Source organism: Acomys minous (genome assembly GCF_964271855.1).
Source record: "Acomys minous genome assembly, chromosome: 8".
Classification (NCBI taxonomy): Eukaryota; Metazoa; Chordata; class Mammalia; order Rodentia; family Muridae; genus Acomys; species Acomys minous.
In genome coordinates, this window is record NC_140489.1 from 87586808 (window position 1) to 87612320 (window position 25513).

Below are 25513 nucleotides of genomic sequence, written 5' to 3' on the forward strand. Positions count from 1 at the left end.
AATAATAATTTCACGTGGTAAAGAAGTGTTGTTGTGGTTGTTGTTGTTGTGGTGGTGGTGGTGGTTGTTGTTGTTGTTCAAGCCAGAGTTTCTCTATATAACAGCCCTGGCACTCTCTCTGTAGACCTGGCTGGCCTGGAACTCACAGCGATCCACCTGTCTCTGCCTCCCAGCTGATGGGACTAAAGACATGCACCACCATGCCCTGCTCAAGAAGTCTTAAGATAGAAATCACATCGTTAACTATTGTACTAACTTCAGCCAAAGCCTAAGTACTGAGCAGTGCTTATGGATGACAAGTGACAGCGTAGCAGTGCTCTTGTCTGGCTCCCTTACCCTCGCCTCGGAAAGTGGCTATGATAATTAAAGATTGCTACAATAAAAACGTTCCCTTCTCTACTTATTTTTAACTTTGAATAAACCATTCAGAAGAAATGAATAATCTGCCAAGCTGCTTTTGTTGTGTAAAAATGGTATGTGTCATGAAATTAGAGCTCTTGGGCAATTATTTTGCCTATTTTCTACCCTTTCTATCTTGGAATCACTTCCGAGATGAAGGCCATTGAACCACATACATAATAAGGTCGGCGAACCGGCAGGCAGGGCACCTTCTAGTACTCACAGCGTAAGCTGATCCTGGGAAAGTTAACCTCTAATACCTAGTATGCTGCAATTATGAAATAACAAGGGAGACTGAACAAGAGACGCCGCCGAGTGCAGTAAAGGTCCTGGCTCTCCAGACTACCACTTAGGAGGCCGCTAACAATGGGCACAACACTCACCTTCAGTTTCATGGCTCCACACTGAAGGTCCCTTCCCCCTCTGCAATTGTATGATTCCCAAGTATTTCTGGGCTTTCTCTGTCTCCATGAATTTAATATTTAACCTAGATTTATTTGGCTGAAAGACACAATCAAAACTATTTTTCTCGAAGAAATGGCAAAGTGTTGCAGTTCTGTGTGTTTCAGAGCTACTTCTAATGTATTGTTTCTCTAGTCTACCTTTTTTCTCTGAAATGTGTATCCTTCAGTGACCTGTGAAAATACCTATTTGAGATCTGTGTGTCTTAGGAAAATTATCTCTTCCTTTTGTTTGGCCTTTTTTTTTTTTTTTAATTTGATGTGTATGGGAATTTTGCCTGCTTGTCTGTCTGCTCACCAGCTGTTTGCCTAGTGTCTTTGGAGGCCAGAAGAGGGTGTTGGATCCCTCTGAACTGAACTTGCAGACAGTGGTGAGCGCTGGGAATTAAACCCAGGTGCTAAGAGTCGCTAGTGGTATCCGTCCAGCTCCTGGGCTGTTTCACTTCACTGTTAAATCTCTTTTAATGCCTCCCCCACCTCCATCTAGGCACAGTGCCTCACACCTTAAGCCCAGCACTTGGGAGGCTGCAGTGGGATTGTTAGGAGTTAGCGGGCAGCCTGTGCTACAGAATCATAATCGCCATCCATTACCAACTGCAACAGTTACTGCATTCGCTGAGGTAAGAAAGCCTCACTTCTTTCAGTTCTGCCTAATACACCTGGTTATTTCTGCTTATTTGGGATCTTAAGAAGTCCCCCGGCCCCCGCCGACATGTATTGACATATCACTGCTGTGCTAAACAGTCTGCCTGTCCACTAAGAGAGGGACCCACTAACTGACCTTCTCTTTGGTGCCAGACTTGTCATGTCTAGAGTAGCTACAGAAGCCTGTTGCTCTGAGCAGATCAGCCTTTCTGTAGGGGAACCTGTTGGACAGTGCATCTTCCTGTAGGTGTTTCCAGTGTTTTCATTACTGTCATTTGGTTTGGGTCTATAGCTTACAACACCAACACCAGTGGAGAATTAGGAACTAGAACCATGCCTCCTGGTAAAGTCTATGGTTACACATCTAACCCAGTTTCCTCGCCAAGGACTTACTCCCCAGGGTGGGTGGCCATTCGGTACATGAGGTGCCTGCTAAGGAATGCCTTACAATCAGATAAGGCTGGGTTTCAGTTTCATCAAATTATCTTTTAATTTATTTTCCATCTGAAAGCAAATATTTCTTCCCGTTTGGTATTTTGTGTGTGAATCCTAATCTAGGCCTTAAACCCTTATATCACAAGGCAGTATTAAAACCACAAAACACTACCCCTAAGAAATGAAAGAAATGCCAAATGTTGCTGAGGACACGTAAACCCATGTTGCTATTAAATAAGTAAGAAGTAAATAAGACCAGTAAATACAGATGTCAAAAGAGAAACCTTCGTTAGCGTTTTCATATGAAATATCGTCCCTAATGTGTTGAGATGTTGGAGGACATGATGATATACGCCCCACCAGGTGACAAGGTTGAGTACTGGAACCAGATTGCCTGGGTCTGAAGCCGCTTACACGTTTGATTTTGTGTAAACTGATTCCTTCGCTCTCAATGATCTCATCACTAAGATGGGGATCTGATTTGTTGTCTAATTCAAATAACTTAATTCACTTAAGGGTTGTCACATTTTCAACTCTGGGCAAAATGCTGCTATCACTCATGGTTATCACTGTAGGACTTATGGATGGTGATGCAGTGGATGTCATGTTTATCACTGGTGCCACATGCCAGGGAAAGGTGTAAGCCTACAGCACTTCAGTTAGTTAATCCCTCTTAAAATGGCTGGGGTGGGGGTGGTGCTAATGCTGATGACTTCAATTACAAAGAAGTTATAAAAATGACTATAGAATCCTGGCCTACCTCACCTAAAAACAGTAGCAAACTTTACAATTAAAGAAAGAAACAGGATGACAAGTAGGATTTTTTTCTTCTTAAATGCTAAATATGCAGTAGTGGGTTTGATTACTTTCTGTTTGGGTATTCATATCTGTTCTGAGTCTGTATAACCTACAGACTAGGAAGATTTATTTATTCGATATACAGTATTCTGCCTGCATGTTACACCTGCAGGCCAAAAGAGAGTGCCAGATTTAATCGTAGATGGATATGAACCATCATGTGGTTGCTGGGAATTGAACTCAGGACCTTTGGAAGAGCTGGCAGTGCTCTTAACCTCTGAACCATCTCTCCAGCCCAGGAAAAGGATTCTTTAAAAGGCAAGCAAAGAGTGATGGCACAGGCCTGTAGTCCCAGCTCTGGGGAGGTAAAGGCAAGAGGAATGCTTTATGTTTGGAGCCAGTCCAATTTACACGGGTACAAGCCTGGGCAACATAGTAAGACATTATCTCTAAAATATACGTAAAGTAGCTAGGCATTATGGCACATACCTTTAATCCCAGCAGAAGCAGGAGGGTCTCTGTGGGTCTCTGTGAGTTGGAGGCCACAATAGTGAATTCCAGGACAGCCAGATTACACAGTGAGATCCTGTCTCAGAAAAAAAAAAATGTAAATGACAGACAGTAAATTACATAAGAATCTCATAAGTAAGAAAATGGATATAATATATAATTTAGAATATCATTTTAAAACAAATTATTATTTTGAAGATTTTGGAAATCTCAGGTCCATTAGACACCATCCTTTAATACAGTATTTCTGTAAATACTGTCTCTAAATCTACAGATACTTATCTTTTTTTTTTTTAAACTTAAATTAGCATCCAGCCAGTAAACTAATGAAATGATCCTGTTATTCTAGGACAGGGGCCAGGAACTTGGTCTTAATGCATAAAGTGACTCATTCCTCACGTCAAATGGATCCAGCTACTGGTCCCTAGGTACTCCTCTGAGAGAGCACTTAAAATTGTTCCCTCTGGAGTTCCTTAAGTGTCATCAAAAGATAAAGTAGAAGACAAATAAAAACGACTCAAGGATGTCTGATACAACCCAAGGAGGCAGCATATTTCAGTAGTACCTTTAGGACCATCTCTATCAGAACAAGGCAAGTTTCTGGAGAGAAACCAAAACAGGACTAGAATATCGAGGCTGTGGCTTTACCAGTGTTTGTGGGCCGTTCCTAAGCAGGAGTTTGCTGCATGGACCTTGATACCTACAGAAATGCTGCTGCCTGGAATCTTGGAACGGGGAGGAAGGGGGGCTGCTTTCCTGTGTCAGCAGCACATGACTGTTAGAAGGAGCCGGGGTGTAAGAGCATACCCATCCATAGCATCTCCCAAAGCTAGATCTAGAACTCTAAGTCAAAACCAGCATTGACTGAAAGTTTTGAAAGTATCACTCTGTTTTCTTATGGATTCGAGTGCTGCTGTTAAGAAATGTCACTTAAGCTGGGCCCTGTAGCCTGTTTAGGAGGCTGAGGCAGGAGAAGCTTGAGTTCTAGGCCAGCCTTGGCTACACAGTAAGACTCAAGACAAATGCTGAGCCTCCCAAAGCAAAGAGCTGCGGGGCCATCATACTCCCACTGAGTACACCTGCCCTCTACCACCAGCTGTGATGATGACCTCTGCCTTCTGTGGCTAAGAACACTACCTGCGCTTCCAGAGAGACACCCCAGCACCCACGTGGTGGCTCACAACCATCGGATACCCTTTTCTAGCCCTTTCGGGCACTGCACACACCTGATGCATAGACATATGTGCAGACAAAACAGCCATACACTGAAACAAAATAAAAAATAAAGAGGCTAGCTGCTGAGTATACCAGTGGAGGCTCTTTCTGTTCAATGCTGTGAAAACAACATTGGTAAATGACAACACCAGTTACTGCTTGGGTATCAGCTGCTAAGCCTAAGTAGCAAGAGAAGATGTGGTCAGCCGGCCAACCATGAACTTGGTGATGTAGGACCCAGCAGTTGTTCTGGAGATCCTCAGCAGCTATTACCCCCGGAACCACACCCTGCCAAATTACACAGCCGTGATAAAGATCTCTGTTTAGACTTTCCGGTTTTCCCAGTCTGGTTGATGGCCTCCTCCACCCCCCTAGGCCTGCTCTACCAGCAGCTCCTGAGGTAGTTGCCATCCTCCTCCAATGCCACCACAAAGCAGTTTGCAGAATTCTTAGCTGTACCATGTTGAAACTCCTGAATTGTTCTTACTTATGTCCTGTCTCCATTGTCCAGCTCTTCTCAATGACTTTCTCAAGCTCTTACAACCTTCTCTTAATTTACAATTTTTCTTCAAATATTTTCATTAAATTGTCTCTAGACTTCATACACCACACACACATTCATCTCCATCATTGAATATTTAAAGAGTATAAAATTAAACAGATTTCACATATTAAAGTTTATTTTATTTTATGAGAAATTGTATAATAAAACAACCAAGCAATATTGGTTGGAAGAAGCGAGTCCAGTCTTAAAGTGGAGGGCCATGATCCAGAGGAACAAAAACAGCTGAGGAAGCTGTTGATTGGTGTCTGAGCTCTGAACCCACAGATGATAGCTTAAGTGGGGCCACTTACAGACTGTGTGGTATTGAGAGATCCCCAAACGAAACGTTCCAGGAGCTTTGGTTTTGTGACCTACTCTTGTCCTGAAGAGGTAGATGCCGCAATGTGTGCTCGGCCACACAAGGTTGATGGGCATGTGGTGGAACCAAGAAGAGCGGTTTCTAGAGAGGATTCTGTAAAGCCTGGTGCCCATTAAACAGTGAAGAAAATGTTTGTTGGTGGAATTAAAGAAGATACAGAAGAATATAATCTGAGAGACTACTTAAAAGTATGGCAAGACTGAACCCATAGAAGTTATGAAAGGCAGGCAGAGTGGAAAAAAGAGCGTTTGCTTTTGTAGCTTTTGATGATCATGACATAGTTGATAAGATTGTTTAGAAATACCACACTGTTAATGGGCATAATTGTGAAGTGAAAAAGGCTCCTTCTAAACAAGAGATGCAGTTTGCTGGATCGCAGAGAGGTCGTGGAGGTGGATCTGGCAACTTTATGGGTTATGGTGGAAACCTTGGAGGTGGTGGAAACTCTGGTGGAAGAAGAGGCTATGGTGGTGGAGGTGGTGATGGTGACAACTATGGTGGTGGTCTTGGTTACAGTAGTAGAGAAAGCTGTGGTGGTGGTGGACCAGGATATAGAAACCAAGGTGGTGGACATGGAGGAATAGGAGGATATGATGGTTACAATGAGGGAGGAAATTTTGGTAAAGGTAACTGTGGTGGTGGTGGGAACTATAACAACTTTGGAAATTATATTGGACAACAGCAAGCAAATTATGGACCCAGAAAGTGGGGGGGGGGCAGTTTTAGTGGTAGAAATGGTGGATATGGTAGCAGAAAGTTTTTTAAAAGCAGCAGAAAAGCTGGGCGTGGTGCACACACCTTTAATCCCAGCACTCGGGAGGCAGAGCAGGTGGATCACTGTGAGTTTGAGGCCAGCCTGGTCTACAAAGAAAGTCCAGGACAGCCAAGGCTACACAGAGAAACCTTGTCTTGAAAAAAAACAAAACAAAACGAGCAGCATAAAAGGGTTCTTAGCAGGTGAGAGAGCGAGGAGTTGTCAGGAAAGCTGCAGGTTACTTTGAGACAGTCATGCAAAATGCATTACAGGAGCTGTAAAAATCTTCCACAAAATGAACGATGATCCATAGTCAGAAAAATTACTGCAGCTTAAACAGGAAACCCTTCTTGTTCAGGACTGTCATAGCCACAGTTTGCAAAAAGTGCAGCTTTTGATTAATGCAATGCAGTGTCAATTAGATGTACCTGAAGTCCTTTATTGCCCCGTAAATTGTGGTAGTAGTACCAGGAATAAAAAATTAAGGAAATCTTTAACTTCTCAAAACAACAACAACCAAGAGATGCAAATACTTAGAACATACCTTAATGTGTGTGGGGAGCTGCAGGTATCAGCCAGGCCATTGCTTGCCATGTTCAAATGTTACCTAGATAAAATATTTATGAAATATAAGTGAAAGCATTACGAAATATAAGGCCCACCTGAGACTTCCGGTGTCCCCAGTATCAATGCCAACCTCATAACAGCATTGTTATTGTCACTAAATAATAAATATCCCCAAAGAAGGGAGTAATTTTTATAGCCTGCTGAGCAGGCTTTTCTGAAATAGTAAATTTCACTATAATTATAAGGACGCTCTGTCATAACTAATACTAATATACATATGTAACAAAGAATTCCAGATAAACATCACTGTGGGTAACATCTATATATTAAAGGCTCTCTTGGAACTTCAATAAAATTGAATGCCTTGTAAACAGCTTTGTACATCATAAATCATAATGCCATATCATAAAATATAAATTTGTCAGACATTTCTAAATACCTACTGGCAAATTAATTGTTTCATACTTGTTAGGAATTTCAGATTAAGTTAGGCATGATAGTGACACCTGTGGCCTCAGAACTGAGACGGGGGAGGGCCAGGAGCTTACAAGTTCAAAGCCTGAGCCACATACCAAGACTGTAGTCATTTTGTGTGTGGAGTGGGGGTTCCTCACACCATATATGTGCATGTGAAAGTCAAAAGATGCCAGGTGTCTTCCCCTATGGATTCCTTTAAGATAGGCTCTCTCGCTGAACCAAAGCGTGCTATTTGACTGGGCTGACTGACTAAGGAGCTCCTGGGACCCACCTGTCTTCATGCCCTATCTCCCCAGTCCTGGAGTTAAAGCCACATGCAGCCAAGTCTGGCTTTTATGTGGGTGCTGGAGATTCAACCTCCAGCCCTAATGCTTACAGTGTAAGCAATTTCTTTTTTTTCAGGTTGTACAGGTTTGTTTTTCCAGTACCAATGAGACATACAAGAGCAGTGGTTTTCTGAGCAACCCCATGGACCAGACCACTGTCAGGTTTCACCTCTGAGACCTCAAAGGTTTCAGAAGAGAACTGGACATGCTTGGCTCCCGCTCGTGGTCTCTGGTAAAGAAACTTACAAGCACACAACATGGGCTTGTCCAGTACTGAATTTAAATCACATCACTACCAACTCCTCACTCACATTTGATGGACACCCCTAACCCCTCCCCCCCCCCAAAAAAGACAGCTACCTCAGATGAAATGGTGGGAGAAGCAGCTTACAGAGAAAATGAGACTTGCTTAAGGCACACGAATTTTTATACTTTGTACAGAAACACACACATACAAGGAGACAGACCTAAATTAAACATGGACTCCCAACTTTCAAGTAAAGATAAAAGAAAGAGGGAGTGTCTACTTGATGGAACCGTGGTAGGAGGCAGGCAGCACGCATGGCTTTGTTCCCCTGAAACCTACCGTCCAAAGCCAGTCAAAAGGAGCCTAGCGATGGCCAATATTGCTTTTGACAAGTGAAGGACAAGCACTCTTTTTTGGTGGGGAGTGGGGAGGTAGGGGCGGGGGGGGGGGGCGGGTTTGAGACAGGGGCAAGCGCTCTTAATCCATTCAGCCACTTGCCCAGCTCATATAGTTTAAACGAGAAACAGAAAGCAGTACACCTGCAGCACTGTAATTTAGAATACTACACATTACACATGAGAAGCATTGAGATTTAAGTTCCAAAACAAGTTTACTATTTCCAAAGCCCTATCAAGATTTCCTTACAAAGATGTATCTTAAAAATGACTGTGACCAATTTACAGGAGTATTCCTTTTTTTGATTTTTCATTTGCAAATAGTATTTATTATTCAAATCATCTTCCTTTCTTCCATTCTTAGGTTACAATATGTTTACGCTCCAAAAAAACAGTATTTGACTGATGTACTGCTTCAACCAATCTTATTTAGGCATCAGTGCGATGGCTTGGTGGGAAATGTCTGCGGTGCGCAAAGCTGGTAACCTGACCTTGATCATCATGTAAAGATGCCCAAGTAGCCCCTACAGAGTTGTCTTCAAGTGTCCACATCCATGCTTATGGGAGTATTTCAATGCCTGTTCCTTCCAGGTAGGAATATGAACACACAAGCATATCCAAAATAAAGATACTGGTCAGATTGTGAACATTTTGTCAGGCAAACAGTTTAGTGAAGAAAAAAATGATCTTTGTTTTAAAATATACACAATATATATTCCCTACATTTTCAAGTGAAGTAAGTGCTGGTTTCAAAAGATGATGTGTGCTTTATTTAGAATTACCTAACTAACTAACATATTGAAAATGTGTTAGGAAAGTCAATACTATCTGAATACATGGGCAGTGGGTTTTAATATGGACTTAAACTTGGCAAAATGATATTTATCCAATTTAATAATATTTCTGTAGAATGTAGAATATTGGCCAGCAAGATGACTGTGGACAAAGGCCCATGCCACCAAGCCTGAAATCTGAGTTCAGTCCCAGGGCCCCAAGCAATAGAAGGAAGGAAACAACTTTTGTCTTTTGACCTCCACACTTGACCATAGCACACACATGCTCACAAGCAGATAAACATATAAATAAATAAATAATATTTAAAGGTAAGATCTGTTTTGGACCCTGGGCAGAGGTCTCATTTAATAAGCTAAGGGATATAATTGGCTGTAGAGATATGACATTTTCTCTTATTGGCAAAAGCAAACATGTATAAGGAGACTGGGGAGGTGGATCAGCTATTGAGAGCACTAGCTGCTCTCCCAGAGGACCTAGGTTAAGTTCACAGCATCCACATAGTAACTAACAACTGTCTGTAACTCCAATCCCAGGGTATCTGATACCCCTCTTTTGGCCTTTGTGGGCACTGCACATGTGTGGCCCACAGACGTACATGCAGGCAGAACACCACCCATACATATTTTTAAAGTGTTTAAAGATCTATTTAAGAAAGTAATAGAGCAAAATGAACCATCACTATCCTTTAATGACAAACTAAAACACTACTCTCACCCATACCTCACTAGCCCGAGACAGCACCACCGTCCCCTCAATAGGAGTGGAATGTTCATGCTAACTGACAAGATCATAGGTGCGCACACACTGAGTCTGTAAACGTCATCCTCTCATGCTCCCAGCTCCTCCATTTCTCCTACACAGTGTAGGAGCCTCAGCTGGAGAGCATAGGAACTTTAGGTCAGAATTTTTTCTAAGTTCAGTGTTCAGAACAATATTCTGAACACTACTTTAATAATCCTAACAGATTTAGCACAAGCTAAATAATTAGACCAAGTCCAGCCATGTATGTTTTCTACTTTTGCTAATACAAGTTCAAATGGCCAACATAAAACACAAATGCAGTGACACAATTGAGGGCTATTAAGGTCAAAGAAGACACAGAGCTATACAGAAGAATATTCCTCCTGGTGTTATGATTCTTCCCCACCTAGAGAATTAAGCAAATCGATACAACCCGAACAGCTATACAGAACTGGCTTTAAATAACAGGAGAAAATTTAGGAACACCACTCTGGCCTTTAAAATGTCCCAGGTGACAAAACCAAGATGAAATCAGCTCATCGTATTTGGACAAGTCATTGAGTTGGGGAATATTTTTAAATGTATAAAATTAAAACTTCTCTGAGTATTGGTTCTTGTTCACTGCTCTGTCTATTAAAACATGTTGAGTTTCTACACATATCAGACGCTGTACCAACCACCGATAACCCCAGAGAATAGCAAGACAGCATCTCTGGGGACAGCATCCCTGAGAAGAAGGGGATCCCCCCCTACCTGGCCACTTCCCCTTGGTGGGGAGACCTGGTGACACTCAGAAGAAGAGAAAACAGGCTACCAGGAAGAGACCTGATAGGCTGTGATCTGATAGTGGGGGATGAGGTTCCCTTCTGTCACAGACCTGGGGGGAGGGGAATAGGATGGAGGAAGGAGGGAAGGGGAACGAGAAGAGACAAGTGAAGGGATAACCATTGAAATATAATCTGAATCAATTACTTAAATAAAACATTTTTTTTAAAAGAAGAAGGGAGCCTCTAACAGAGGATGGTGGGCGCATCACTATAAAGCAGCTGTTCTCATCCTTCCTGATGCCCCGCTCTTCAATACAGTTGCTTCCTCATGCTGTGGTGATCCCCAGCCGTAAGATTATCTTTATTGCTACTGTATAACTGAAATTTGTGCTACTGTTATGAATCATAATATAAATATCTGTGTTTTCCGATGATTTTAGGTGACCCTGTGAAATGGTTGCTAGACCCTCCCCCCTCCCCCCAAAAAAGGGTTGCGACCCCCCAGGTTGAAAGCTGCTGCTACAGAGACTATAAAGTATCGTGTGTCACATGCACATCACAGAGCACTCCAGGTCAGCTCCGAGGCATGGTTAGGAGCTTCAGCAACTGGAAAGCATGATAGTTGAACTTCTTGTCTGGATTTCATTTCTAGATAAGAATTTAAAGTATATCTTATTAATGTATCAGTTAAATGTTTTTCAAAGTAAACTGATACTTGTAAAGCTTTTAACATAATGGTAGATCATGTAGGTATGACATAGACAAAGACAAAATTAAAAGATACATTAATCAGTTAAAAAGAGGAACTTGTCTTAATGTCAGTAACAAAATATGTATTTGAACCAGACTTCTTACAGCCTCTGCCTGAAAAATGGTAATTTTGACTACATTTTCATTATGGGTTAGCAATTTTCAGCCCTGAGAAGAAAGAAGAAGAAAAAGACTGAAATTCTATAAACTTTTGCTCACAAATTAAAAGTGTCAAAAATTAGGTGATAGTATGAATAAGGCTGCTATGAACATGGTTGAGCAAATTTTCTTGTTGTGTGCTGGAGCATCTTCTGGGTATATTCCAAGGAGTGGAACAGCTGGGTCTTGAGGAAGCCCTATTCCCATTTTTCTTAGATAGCACCAGATAGATTTCCAAAGTGGTTGTACTAGTTTGCATTCCCACCAGCAATGAAGGAGTGTTCCTCTCTCCCCACATCCTCTCCAGCATGTGGTGTCGCTTGAATTTTTGATCTTAGCCATTCTGATGGGTGTAAGATGGAATCTCAGAGTTGTTTTGATTTGCATTTCCCTGATGATTAAGGAGGTTGAGCATTTCTTTAAGTGTTTCTCAGCCATTTGATATTCCTCTGTTGAGAATTCTCTGTTTAGTTCCAAGCCCCATTTCTCAATTGAGTTATTTGGTTTGGTGGTGTTTAATTTCTTGAGCTCTTTATATATTTTGGATATTAGACCTTTGTCAGATGTAGGGTTGGTGAAGATCTTTTCCCAGTTTGTAGGCTGTCGCTTTGTTCTCTTGACAGTGTCTCCTGCCTTACAGAAGCTTCTCAGCCTCATGAGGTCCCATTTATTAATTGTTGACATTAATGTCTGGGCTGTTGGTGTTCTGTTCAGGAAGTTGTCTCCTGTGCCAATATGTTCCAGGCTCTTCCCCACTTTTTCTTCTAAGTGACTTAGTGTCTCTGGTTTTATGTTGAGGTCTTTAATCCACTTGGATTTGAGTTTTGTACAAGGTGACAAATATGGGTCCAGTTGCATTTTTTTTACACATAGACATCCAGTTAGACCAGCACCATTTGTTGAAGATGCTATCCCTTTTCCATCGAATGGATTTGGCTTCTTTGTCGAAAATCAAGTGACCATATGTGTATGGATTCATATCTGGGTCTTCGATTCAATTCCACTGATCAACCAGCCTGTTGCTGTGCCAGTATCATGCTGTTTTAATTACTATTGCTTTATAGTACAGTTTGAGATCAGGTATGGAGACTCCTCCGGAGCACCTTTTATTGTACAAGATTGTTTTAGCTATTCTGGGTTTTTTGTTTTTCCATATGAAGTTCAGAATTGAACTTTCAATGTCTTTAAAAAATTGTGTAGGTATTTTGATAGGGATTGCATTGAATCTGTAGATTGCTTTTGGTAGGATGGCCATTTTTATTATGTTAATTCTCCCAATCCATGAGCAAGGAAGATCATTCTATCTTCTCATGTCATCTTCAATCTCTTTCTTTAGAGTTTTGAAATTTTTTTCAAACAAGTCCTTCACTTGCTTAGTTAGAGTAACTCCTAAGCCAGAACATGGAAACAGCCTAAGTGTCCATCAGTAGAAGAATGGATAAAGAAACTGTGGTACATATACACTATGGAATACTATTCAGCTATTAAAAACAAGGAATTCCCAAAATTTGTGGATAAATGGATTGAGCTAGAAATGATCATAATGAGTGAGTTAACCCAGAAGCAGAAAGACTCAAATGGTATATACTCACTTATATCTGCATATTAGCCCAAGGGGCATGTCCCACAAAAGCCTTCACTTACCAGGAAACTGAGACAGAGAGGAGGACATTCTAGTGGGACTCTAGATGAGAGAAGCATGGGAGAATGGCAAAGTAGAAGGATCCAGAGGGTCCTAGAAGCCTACAAGTAGAACATTATGATAGGCAGATTTGGGCCCAGGGGTCCCGCTCAAACTAAGGCACCAGCCAAGGACAATACAGGCGGTAAACCTTAAACCCCTACCCAGATCTAGACAATGGACAGAACACTCTCCACAGTAGAGTGGAGAGTGGGATATTACTTTCTCACATACTCTGGTGCCTCAACTTTGACCATGTCCCCTGGAGGGGGAGACCTGGTGGCACTCAGAGGAAGGACAGCAGGTTACCAAGAAGAGACTTGATACCCTATGAACATATACAGGGGGAGGTAATCCCCCTCAGGAACAGTCATAGGGGAGGGGAATAAGGGGAAAATGGGAGGGAGGGAAGAATGGGAGGATACAAGGGATGGGATAACCATTGAGATGTAACAAGAATAAATTAATAAAGTAAAAAAAAAACAAAAAACAAAAATTAGGTGATAAGGCATGATTTGCCACCTTAACCATTAGCTTCCAAGTGTGTCTCACTGGTCACAGGAGAGGCTGGTGGCTTGTGCAATGACTGAACACCACCAACTTAACTTGAAAAAGACAACACAGCATGTGGCTCAGGGGAGTCAGTTTTGCTGGCCTCTCAATCAAAAATCCTCGTCTTTCCTCAGCTGAGGGACATCTAGGTTGTTTCCAGTTTCTCACTATTACAAGTAAAGCTGCTATGAACATAGTTGAACCAATGTCCTTGTTGTATGGTGGAGAATCTTTGGGGAATATGCCCACAAATGTGGTATGGCTGGATCTTGAGGTATCACTATTCCCAGTTTTCTGAGAAAGTGCCAGATTGAATTCCAAAGTGGTTGTACAAGTTTGCACTCCCACCAGCAATGGAGGAGTACCCCCCTTTCTCCACATCCTCACCAGCATGTGCTGTCACTTTAATTTTTGATCTTAGCCATTCTTGTAGGTATAAAATGGAATCTCAGAGTCATTTTTATTTGCATTTACCTGATAACTAAGGACATTGAGCATTTCTTTAGGTGTTTTTGTTTTGTTTTGTTTTGCCATTTGATGTTCCTCTGTTGAGAATTCTGTTTAGCTCTGTTCCCCGTTTTTTAAATTGGATTACTTAATTGTATTATTAGTGGTGTTTAGTTTACTGAGTTCCTTATGTACTGTGGATATTAGCCCTTTGTTGGATGCAGGGTTGGTGAAGATCTTCTCCCAGTCTGTAGGCTGTCCACAATGGAATACTACTCAGGTATTAAAAACAAGGAAATCCTGAAATTTGAAAGCTAATGGATGGAACTTGAATGGATCATCCTGAGTGAGGTAACCCAGACGCAGAGAGACACACATGGTATACACTCACTTATAGGTGGATATTAGTCCAACATAGATGTCCGCTGAGAGACTCCACCGTGCAGGGGACCAGAAGAGATGCTGGGACTCACTGCTGGATTCCAGGTGAAGCACTGAAAGTAGTAAGGAAGCAAGGGCGATGGAAGGACCCAGAGGGTTCTGGAGCCCCACAAGGAGACCTTCAAGGCCTGCGGCTATGGACCCAGGGACCCGGTACAAACTGCTACACCAAGCAAGGACAGTGCATGCAGTAAACCTAGACCCCCTGTTCAGATCTAGCCAATGGACAGCTCATTCTCTACCATTGTGGGGAGAGCAGTGACTGCCTCTGACATGAACTCTGGTGTCACTGATTTGATCACTTCCCCTTGGTAGGAAGACCTGTTGGCACACAGAGGAAGGGGAAGCAGGCTATCCAGATGAGACTTGATATGCTGTGGCCATATGGTGGGGGAGGAGGCCCCCTTCTGTCAGAGGTCTAAGGGAGGAGAAGAGGGTGGAGAAGGGAGAGAGGGAGGGAATGGGAAGATACAAGCAAGGGGATAACAATCAGGATGTAATCGCTATGAATTATAATAATTTTTAATTAATCCTCATCATCAGGGCATTGTGGGTCAGTGGCAAGTGCTTGACCCTAGGTACCAAATTCAGTTCCTGGTACTGAAATCATTATCATATTCATGGTAAAGAAAACATAACACCAGAAAGCAATGACTGAAAGACAAAAGAAAAACAAACGTTTGCTCAAATGACATTTCTAAGAATTTTAAGCCTGTTGTGGTGGCAGATGCCTTTAATCTGTGGAGACAGAGGCAGGTGGATCTCTCTGATGGAGGCCAGCCTGTTTTTGATCTGTGGGGACAAGAGTCTTGCACACATAGTAACACTCTTCATGTTGTGTCATCAGAAGTGGAATTGTTGGGTGGGTTTTTTGTTTTGTTTTTTATTTTTGTTTTTGTTTTTGTTTTTTGTGGTGCTGAGGCAGGTTTGTCTGTTCTGACATCATGGTCTGACCCTTCGCAGTGACACCCCCCCCTTGCCTTCCAATTAATACTTCCAATTAATACAGCTGTGATTATCTCTATGCTATACATTGGTAGATTGATGATATCATACATGTACTTTTTTTTCATATTCCTTAGTTAAAAGCTAAATTTTCCCATAAATAAATATCTGTTGTGTGCTGCATAGTGTTTCACTATCAGACCACATTCACGGTAGTGTTCCCATGAGACTGTACACAGCTAGAGCAGAAATGCACAACTAAAGAGGCAAAGGACAGCGTACTAGAAGAGGAAAGGAACACCCAAGAGAGTCAGCCAGATCTGGTGGCACAGATCTGTGACCCCGCCTATTTGAGAGGCTGAAGCAGGCTCACCACAAGTTCAAGGCCTGCCTGGACTACAAGGTGATTTCAGAGCCAGTATGGACAACATAATAAGGCTCTGCCTCTCCACCCCCACCTCAAAAAAAGCAAAAGAAGGCTGGGGATACAGCTTAGCCATAGGGTGCTGGCCTGCCTAGTATGTTCAACCCTCAGTACTGGAAAAAAAAGTAAAGGAAATTCAGAAAGGCATAGCAAAAATTTTATTGACCTCAACATAATGCTTTTAAAAAAGATTGAAGACATAAACTACAGACACAAAAGAAAGACTGCCCTTAAAAGAGAGGAATGTTTGTGATGTGCTCTCCTCTAACAAGGCCACTACTATGGACATTCTGAAGGTTGTCACTTCCTCAAAGAACCGCCCCCACCAGCAGGGCTTTGAGATGTCCAGAAGAAGGTGTTACCTCAGCACGGGGTGACAGCTTCATGTGAATCACTGCCTCTCAAAGCCCTCTGTGGGGATAAGACAAAGAGTGGAAAGCTGTTGCCATCAATGATCCTGGCCCTGTGCTGGCTTAAGCTCATGTATGTGTTTGTGTATGTGTGAAAAAAATTACTAAAAGAAACCTTATAGGATGATATCACATTTTCTATAATTAAAATGTATTTGTGTATAGAGCTGTGTTATTACAGAAGAGTCAAGTTCTATAAAGTAGTTACAGTAAACCAAGGCTACTTTGCCACTGAAGACAGAAAACTGCTTTTTATAAATTGTATGTAGGATAAGTGCAATGTTTATAAAGTCCATGGCTGTCCAGTCCAGGCCTTCTCCATCTCCTGACCACAAACTGACTCACCCGGAGCAGCTTCCAGGCCACAAACTCCCTTCATGGTAAGTCTCCAACACACGTGAACTATCTTCTCTCTTGTATACTGTGTTGAATGAGAGAGAGGAAGAGAGAGAGGTGTATCTGTTGGTGCAGCTGTGTACATGTACATGCATGTGTGTGCACATGCATATGGAGGCCGATGGTGGGTCTCTTCCTTGATTATTCTCCCCCCCCCTTTTTTTTTCTACAAGGATTCACTAAGCCTGCTATTCACCAATTGGTGTGTGCAAGCATACAGCCCAGGAGCTGTGGGCTATCTCATGCTATCTGGATATGTAGACTATCCCATGTGGATGAGCGTAGGAGCCAGCTGTGATATTTGCACACGGAAAACTCAGTGTTCCATGATGCAAAACTATGTCCATAGCACAGTACAAGAGAAAAAGTAAAACCCTGCCTCTCTGTTTACTGATCATTCAAATGACAACCTCCAGTAAGACGCTCTTGGAAAAAAGCCTCACTCTCCTTGAGTGTGGAAAACATGCTAGTTGATTTTCTACCTCTGAAGCCCCGTGGTTATCATGACTGCAGGCATGGGCATGGCTCCACAAACGGCGCATGGCTTTTCTCCTGTGTACGTGGTTCTGCCCACCTCCCTGCCTCATAGCTTCCGGGGTAAGCACCTAGAGTGATTACGTTTGTTTCATGAGCTAAGGCTGCAGAGGCCACAGGGACAGCCGAGCTGCTCTGAGCAGGAAAATCAGTACCCTTTGACGCTGACCCAGCTAGCTGGCCAGGAGACGCAGCTCCAGGGGTTAACGAGGCCTGCAGCTTTGTTTTGTGGAATGATATCTGGTGTGCAAGTCAATTATGCCTTTGGAGGTTTCTTTTTTTTTTTTTTTTTTTAAAGAAAACAATCCCAAGTGTAATTACTTGGACAGAAATTTATTAGCTAATGCTGGCTTTTTTGGTATAGCGGTAACAATAGCTTTCAATGTCTAAACGTTTTACTGGTGGCAGCCACTTCACTTCAAAGCCTATTGAAATATAGACATTTTGATCTGCATTTATTTTATAGGTCATGTGTGTTTGGTTACACATATACATGCATATGTGTACACACATGTCTGCATGCCCTTGCGTGTGGAGGCTGGAGGCCAGTCTCGGTTGTTGTTCCTCGGACACCATTTCACCCTTTTTCAGTGGCATGAAATTCAACATGTAGGTTGGTTGATCAGTAAAGCCCCAGGAAATGTGTCTGTCTCTGCCACCCCAGCACAGAGATCGTAAGTACATACATGGTCTCTTCGGAGCAAACTCAGGTCCACGTGCTTAAAAGAAAAGCACTTTACTGACCAAGCCATCTCCCCAGCCCCTGGCCTGTACTTCTTAGACTATAAACAGAGCATTTTGTTTATCTCATATGTACATTATTTACAATATAAATACACTTACAGTAAATATCGGGTCACCTGCAATAACTTAATATGCACACAAGCCCGGGACTGAGAATCATGACTCACTATTAAAAGGAAAATCTGAAAAAAACAAAAGGAGACCGGAGCAAGTGTGGAATGACCCATGAGAAAACAGCTTGGTTTCTCCTAGTAATGCCTACATTTAAAAACTGAGCACAAAACAGTACACATCTATGTCCCATAAAACTTGTCCGGTTAAACCACACTGACTCCTCTGAGTCAGATTGCCCTTTGGGGCCAGGTCAGCCAGGAAGGGACACTTTGTTTCATTCTCAAATCTGGGTGGCCTGAAAAAACATGAATTCAAGCACTCTGTAGCTGAGAACTCCCAGTGTCTTTATCATCTACAAGGCAGGTTATATTTCATCGTCTATTCTGATTATCTCAAGCTGAACAAAAATTAAAATAAAAATAGAGCAATGAGGCCCAGCGGGGAGAGTCAGAATTCATCTGTGAATTCTGTTGGACAAAACATGTTTTGAGGACTTTTTTTTTTTTGCCTTATTATATAAATTATTCTTTTGAAACATTTACAATGAGTATAAATAAAAGGAAGAAAAGCAGCCCCGAGCTCATCCACTCAGGCCGCCAGAACACGCCTTTGGAAGCCCGGGAGCCTCTTCTGCTTGGAGCAGACGCTGCTCCTGAGCTGTCTTTTGGTGGGAAGGGTCTGGGTTGACAGGGTGGCGGGATGGAAGGCCTACAAGGGCTTGAACAGCTGCTCTCCAAGTACGCAAACTGAATGGCCAGGCTCCACTGCTGCTTCCTGAAGGAGGTGTCATGATGGAAATGCTGTTTGACCATGGTGACATGAAATGCAGGATAAACCCGGAAGTTGGTTGTGAGAGCACTTGAAGGTGAAGCTAAAACAGAAATGTTGAACTGGGCTTTTGTGTCACACCCAAAGTTTAGAATGATAACTCCAAAATATGGCTTAATTTTTTTAGAGGATAAAGGGAAATTATTATAAATATATGCTTTGTCCCCTATCCATAAGGGATGTTGGTGCAGACTATCATAAACCATTAGTCTGACGACAACAGTGGAATGACTAAGTATGGGTGACAGAAGAAAAGGACAAATAACCAGGTAGAGCTATTGGCCTGAGAAAGTCTGCTGCAAATGCGCACAGCACACACAAGGGGCTGGAGACACCTTCAGGATGGGGCCGAAGTAGGAAACACAGCTGCTTACACACTGTTGGTCATCTCAGGAAACAGCACATTCCAGTTTGTGAAGCGGACTTTCTCTGGCTCAGCTATCTGAGAACAATTTGTCACGTGGGTGGACTGAAGGAGCAAGTACTGGACAATGGGCTCTCAGAAGCATTACAAAGAAGACACAAAAGTTCCACCCACACCTGCCACTTGCTTGGCCTTCTGATTAAAAAACCAGGGCACACAAAAAAGATTTTCTTCTGCAACAGGGGTGTCGTGGGGACACAAGCTGATTCCAAACCTTTTAGAGATTTGACAATACAGAGGAAAACTCGCAGGGGACCTTGAGGAAGTAGCTGGACTTTTGGCATGAGCAGTGTCTGACAGCTCATTATGAGAATCTTTAGGTAGCAGCTGAGGGGAGGCTTTGCAGACTGAAGAGACCCAGCTGCTCCAGGGGGTGCTGTGTTCGTACCATCTGGAAGGCTAGCTCCTCCACCCTGGAGGCGGGTCGCAGAATAGATGTTTTAGTCACTCACATTCCTTCTCCAGGTTTGAATTTTTCCCCTGGGAAACTTAAAAATAGATCAGAATCGATCCTAATTAAATATCACTTTAAGTTTCTCTCATTTTTTTCCCACCATCATTTAGAGTTCATCTTCCCAGCGTTTCTTTTAGTCCCTCTGATAAGAGCTTTTTATCAAGTAGTTAATATTTTTGTAGTAAACCTTCTCAATAGTTTACTAAGAATTATTTACTTTCTTGTTATTAAAAATTATGCAGACAATATTTAAAAAGAATATCGGCTAGCAAGGACAATTGGCAGTCAACAATGTTTTGTGCCTTGAGGCTCTGTCTTATGTGACTGTGAGCTAGCCACTCTCTCCCTCCCCTTCGCTCACTGAGACTGTGTCTGTGAAAGTGTATTCTGGGTATGTGACCTCAAAGTAGGCCATAGATACAATGTCCAGGGGGCCAAGATAACTTCTGCCTGCAAAACATGCCCCTCCCCCAGAAGACATTGACCAGATAATAGAGAGCACAGTCAGACCCTTAGGACAGAAAGTGAAGAGAAAAGAAGCCATCAGCGGGTTTAACACATCCTCAGTATTTCCATGTCATTTTCCATGACCATATCATAGTGCCCTGAGACCTTGGTCTGGTGGGAAGCAAAGGAGGTTAAAATAGTTCATTTGGGCAAAAGGTAGAAGCAACATATACATATTTATTTGATTGTGAACATGAAAGAGAAAGTCTAGGAGAAAGATAACTGTTTTCACCAAGTGGGGTGTGACAGGAAGGTCCCAGACATGATTGAGGTAGCTGCTCTTACTCTTGCCTCAGGCCACGCTGTCATGCTACCTCCTGCTCAGCCCCAGACACTTCTGTCACCTACAGTTCTTCGCATGGGCTCCATGGTGCTCATCTGTCATCTGCCCTTGGTTTGGAAGCCGTCTGTTACTCTGCTGTGATCTCTCCTCTTGCAAATATTATCTGCTAGTGAGCACACTTGGCCATCCCGGTGCCCTGTGCAAATGATAGTGTTGTTGATACTGCCAAAGTGCTGTGGAATCCTCTAAGCTGGGTGTCAGAAAGCAAGTTCTACCCAAAAGAGGAAAAAACAAAAACAAAAACAAACAAACACCATAGTGTTGCAAACAGAGGTCAACAGCAAATACGAATAAGGACCCATGAAAGTCTCACCACACAGTGAGGGGCCTCTTAAAGTAGCCAGGAAGAGCCACCAAGGCCATCAGTAGTGCTGGAAGTGCCCAAGACTAAGTGATCTATAAGGAAATTGAAGACAAGAAACATCCAGTAACCAAAGGTCACCATCAGACAGTTGATAGTACACATCTTTAAACTTAGCACTCGGGAGGAATTCGCTGAGCTTGAGGTCAACATGAGATCTAAGCAACCATGATTGGCTGTCTCCTACCATGCACAGCTCCTACAAGGAAGCTTATTATACCCATTTTACAGAGAAAGAAACTGAGGCTTAGCAACAATAAGTAAACTGACAATGTTAGTGTTCCTGGTAAACTATAAATCTAAACTCAAACTATCCGAGTGCCTTAGCAATTAATCCCACACCCTGGAGTCTGGTGTTCAGTTCAACTTTACAGAGCTGTGTCCTCTAATTTCCTTCATAACATTTTAACAAACCATTTGCACTGGATTGTTGTCTCAATGAGAGATAAAGGGGGGCACTCTGAAAGAAATAACTTGGAAAGGCAGAGTAATTGGGTCCTTTGTTTATCATATTCTTTCTAAGCTTGTGGGGTGGTTGGTTACAGTGGGTGAGTCCAAGGAGGAAGATCTGGGCAAGGCCATTTTCTCAGACCCCAACATCCCTCGACTGGGATGCCTCCCCAACAGCTCAGATCCAATACATGATCATTTTCAAAAGCGATGGACATCAGGTATAGATCAATTGTAGAGCATATGCCTAGGGTAGTGAAGTCCTGGGTACCATCCCGGGCACCAAAACCCCAGGCAAAACTCCAACAGGAAAGTCTCTCGTCTTCACCTTCCCCACTTCAAGGAATTGTAATAACATCTCCCAATTCTACAACTAGCCTACCATTTAAAAAAATACCTTAAAGGTTTTTTGCTATTTTTATTTATGTGTATTTGTGTGAGGATATACACATGTGTGTGCAGATGCCCAGAGGCCAGAAGAGAGTGTTGGACCCCCCTCCCCGGAACTTGAGTTACAGCCATCTGAGAGCCACCTGCCCTTGGGGGACAGAAGATGGGTCCTCTGCAAAAGCAAGCAGCAAGTGCTCTTAACAACTGAGCCATCACTCTAGCTCCTGGTTTTTCTTAGTGTGTGTGTCTGTGTGTGGGTACAAATATTAAAGGAAATTTTTCTAAATGTGCATGTGTGTGTGTGTCTGTGTGAGTGTCTCTGTGTGTGTCTGTGGTTGTGTTTACACGTATGCAAGGACAGCTTTTGAAAGTCAGTGCCCTCCTCCTGCTTCCAAGGATCAAACTCAGCTCTTCAGGCTTGTGCTCAAGCACATTTACCTGTGCGCCATGTCATCAGCCCACCTACTATTTTATTTACTTATGATTTCATCATCACTATCCCACAAAGGTGTTTCTCCTTTCCTCTTTACTAACTTAGCCCAGGTCTCACCTTGAACATAAAAGAACAAAGTGTCATTTTACAGGGATGACAAGGACTTTAGAAGCCACTTGCTCTCATTGTTCTCCTTTGAAGAACAATATAACATCAAACTGTCTTGGCAGTCAGAGAGATAAGCCCAGGCAAGTGTGCCTTACAGATCTTGATGTTTGAAGATCATTTACTGCACTAGACTTTCCCGGAAACTGTCTGCAGCCTGGCTCAGGGGTGCATTTCTTTTATAGAGGTGCTATATTAAACAAGGAGTCAGGGGTTATCCTTAAAAATCTTCTAGGCCATTTCTCCTTCCAGTGTTCAATCTGATGATAATCTGAAAACTGGAAAAAAGACTCAGAATAACACTAAAACTCTTAAGCGTATGTATGTTTATTGGGGTATTCACTGTGATAGACACTTGAGTGTAAAAGTAACTTTTATTATCCTGATGTAATTGTTGTGTAGGAGGATTACTGCCTCCATCTCCTAGTCTAGGCCTAGTCTTGGAAGTTTCTAGCCTTTGTAGAGTCTTATCTAGACCTAGAATGTTTTTTGCCTCTGAGAGTTACTGCTGAATAAGCTCATCCTTTCTAGCTCTTCCTATGGCTGGCTGATTCAACTCAGCTATTCTGACTCAAACTCCTCTCCAAGCTGATTGATTCAAACTGGCTTCTCTTGGATTATGACTTTTTGCTCTGCTTGGCCTCAAACTAACTCTATCAATCTGTTCTAATCTTCTGGATCCTTCTTATTCTCTGGCTCATTCTGTATTTATTTGTGTCTAGCTTGTTCTCTCTTTAGCCTGTCTCTGTAAAACTCTCCAGATAAAACTGGCTCATCTCTCCCCCCTCTCTGCACTACTCTCCCGTAAGTTGCCTCTCTTTCCTCTCTCTCCTCATGAGAGTTGGGTATATCCTAATCTGTCAAGTCTTTTTCTGATTTGTCACTTTGTCTGCCTCTCAATTAGACAGACATCTTTTTCAAACATGGGTGCTTCCATCTACAAACTAACTTTACCTTCATTGTTTGGGATTAAAGGTATATACTAAGGGTATGTCTGTATTCCAGCCAGACTAGCCATGTTGCTGGATTAAAATCTCTGTACACTTAAGACTTGTAAGGGACCAAAAAAGTCTTCGTTCTTACAAAGGTTCAGTTCAAGGATAAACTGAAGCTAGGCATTTGCAAAGACATAGCTTAAGCAGTAAATACAAGCAAGAAAAAATTACATAGATTTCATGTTCAGTGGTGTGACCATAATTGAAGGAGAAGAAAGTGGAAGAGTGGATAGATAGATAGATAGATAGATAGATAGATAGATAGATAGATAGATCAGTTGATTGGTAACAACTTGAAGTGTTTGTGGATCGATGTAATATAAGCATTCCCACCACAGCCAATTTCAGTTACTAGCAAGATGCCACTGAAGGTAGGAGAAGGACTCGATATGCAAACACAGCCCCCCTCCCAAGCCTGTGTGAGCCAACTTCCATGCCCCACTGCCAATGAATCTGCCCTGCTATAATTTAGGTGGTCAGACAGCTCAATGGAGAGAACCAGACTTAATGTGAAATCAGTGAAACAAAAAAAGCAAAACACCAACAAGTAAATCATGCAAACGTTTTATACACATCAAATAATGTGTAACGGAGGAAAAAATCTCTTGCCTTTGTTCTTTAACACTTGGTATAATGGGAAAAATTAACCAGAATAAGATATAACTGCTACTAAGGAAGAAGACTGTAAAGGAGTTATCAATTTATAGTTCAATTGTGAAACCTTTTCTCAAGTATTGCACTGTCATTTCAATTCTCTACATTTGACTTTGGTTGGTCCTGGGGACAAAACCCAAGACCCTTGGCATGTAGGCAAGCACTCAAACTGTGCTCTAGACCTCAGCGTCTCCTGATCTACATTGGACAGTTAAGAATCAAATCATTTAGAAATACATTTTTATCTATTGGTAATAATGGCATTTACGAAGTCCCTGCTATGAAGCAGTTACATTGAATCCTTTTCTGTCTAATACATCTGGAAAATAGCTGTTATCCTCCCTCACTGATGGAAACCTAAGACTTAAGAGGTCAAACAATTTCCCTAACGTCTTCCGTATGTCTCCTAAGTGTCTGACAGTTAGGGTTCCATCTATAAAACCTGACTCAAAAGCTGCATATTTTTTCATACTGAATGCCTTTAGTTTAAACAGGTTCACAATAGGTTCCATGGTTTGGTTTGGTTTGGTTTGGTTTGGTTTGGTTTGGTTTGGTTTGGTTTGGTTTGGCTTTTTGAGGCAGGGTTTCTCTGTTTAGCCTTGGCTGTCCTAGACTCGCTGTGCAGAGGAGGCTGGCCTCGAACTCACAGTGATCCACCTGCCTCTGCCTCCTGAATAAGCATGCACCACCATGCCTGGCAGGTTCCATGTTTTTTAATGTTTCATTTAACTCATCAACTTCTAAGGAGCTTGGGTTTAAGTATCTCCACTAAGGTAAGCAGCAATTTGTTTGTGTAATTATTTAGAGCCCTTTTCCCCCCAGACAGGCTAATCCTTATAAAGCCAAGGCTGGCCTCAAACTCATGATCCTCCTGCATCTACCTTCCAATGGCTGGCATTACAATGTGCCCACCACACCAAGGAGAAAGCAATTTTAAAGCAATGGAGTGAGGTTTCCTCCACGTAGGTCTCTGCTTAGGCTGCTTCTGGGAACGCCAGGCCAAGCACCCTGCACTAGTCCCACAGGTAGGATTATTGGTGCTTATCCATCACCTGAGGGCTCCCAAGGGCTTTGGTCTTATTGTTGGTGGGTTCTAGCTGGGCAGAGTCAACTCTAGGCAGTAAAACAGAACTTCTTGATCTTGAATTCATGTAACTCAGTATTTCTTGAATGGTTGTCATTGCAAACCCTACCACTATAGAACCCATGAAGGCAACTGGTATTGAAAGAGAAGGTAAAATTAGAGAAGGCTGTAAGGGATTGGACTCTAGAAACTGCCCTCAGTTCTGTTCTCAACGACTTTCTAGAGGAAAGAGAAGGAGCACCAAACTCAAACCTGCTATTTCCAAGTCCCAGGTCAGGTGTCCCTCCTACCTCCCACATGCTGACCCTTGGTGTCATGGGTCAAGCTGCAAGGGGCACACTTTTTGTAGTTTACTGTCTTGGATTTAGCATAT

The 25513-nt window shown here is 42.4% G+C and overlaps 1 long non-coding RNA gene and 1 pseudogene across 2 annotated transcripts in view; both read left to right on the plus strand.

Annotated features, from left to right (window-relative positions):
• LOC311603229 overlaps positions 1-25513 on the plus strand; it is a 42179-nt gene that overhangs the window by 3969 nt on the left and 12697 nt on the right. The window lies entirely within an intron of this gene.
• Positions 4680-8747, plus strand: LOC311603412 (heterogeneous nuclear ribonucleoprotein A3-like; annotated as a pseudogene). Its single transcript has 3 exons — positions 4680-4693; positions 5199-6091; positions 8744-8747. The product of its transcript is annotated as a heterogeneous nuclear ribonucleoprotein A3-like (transcript).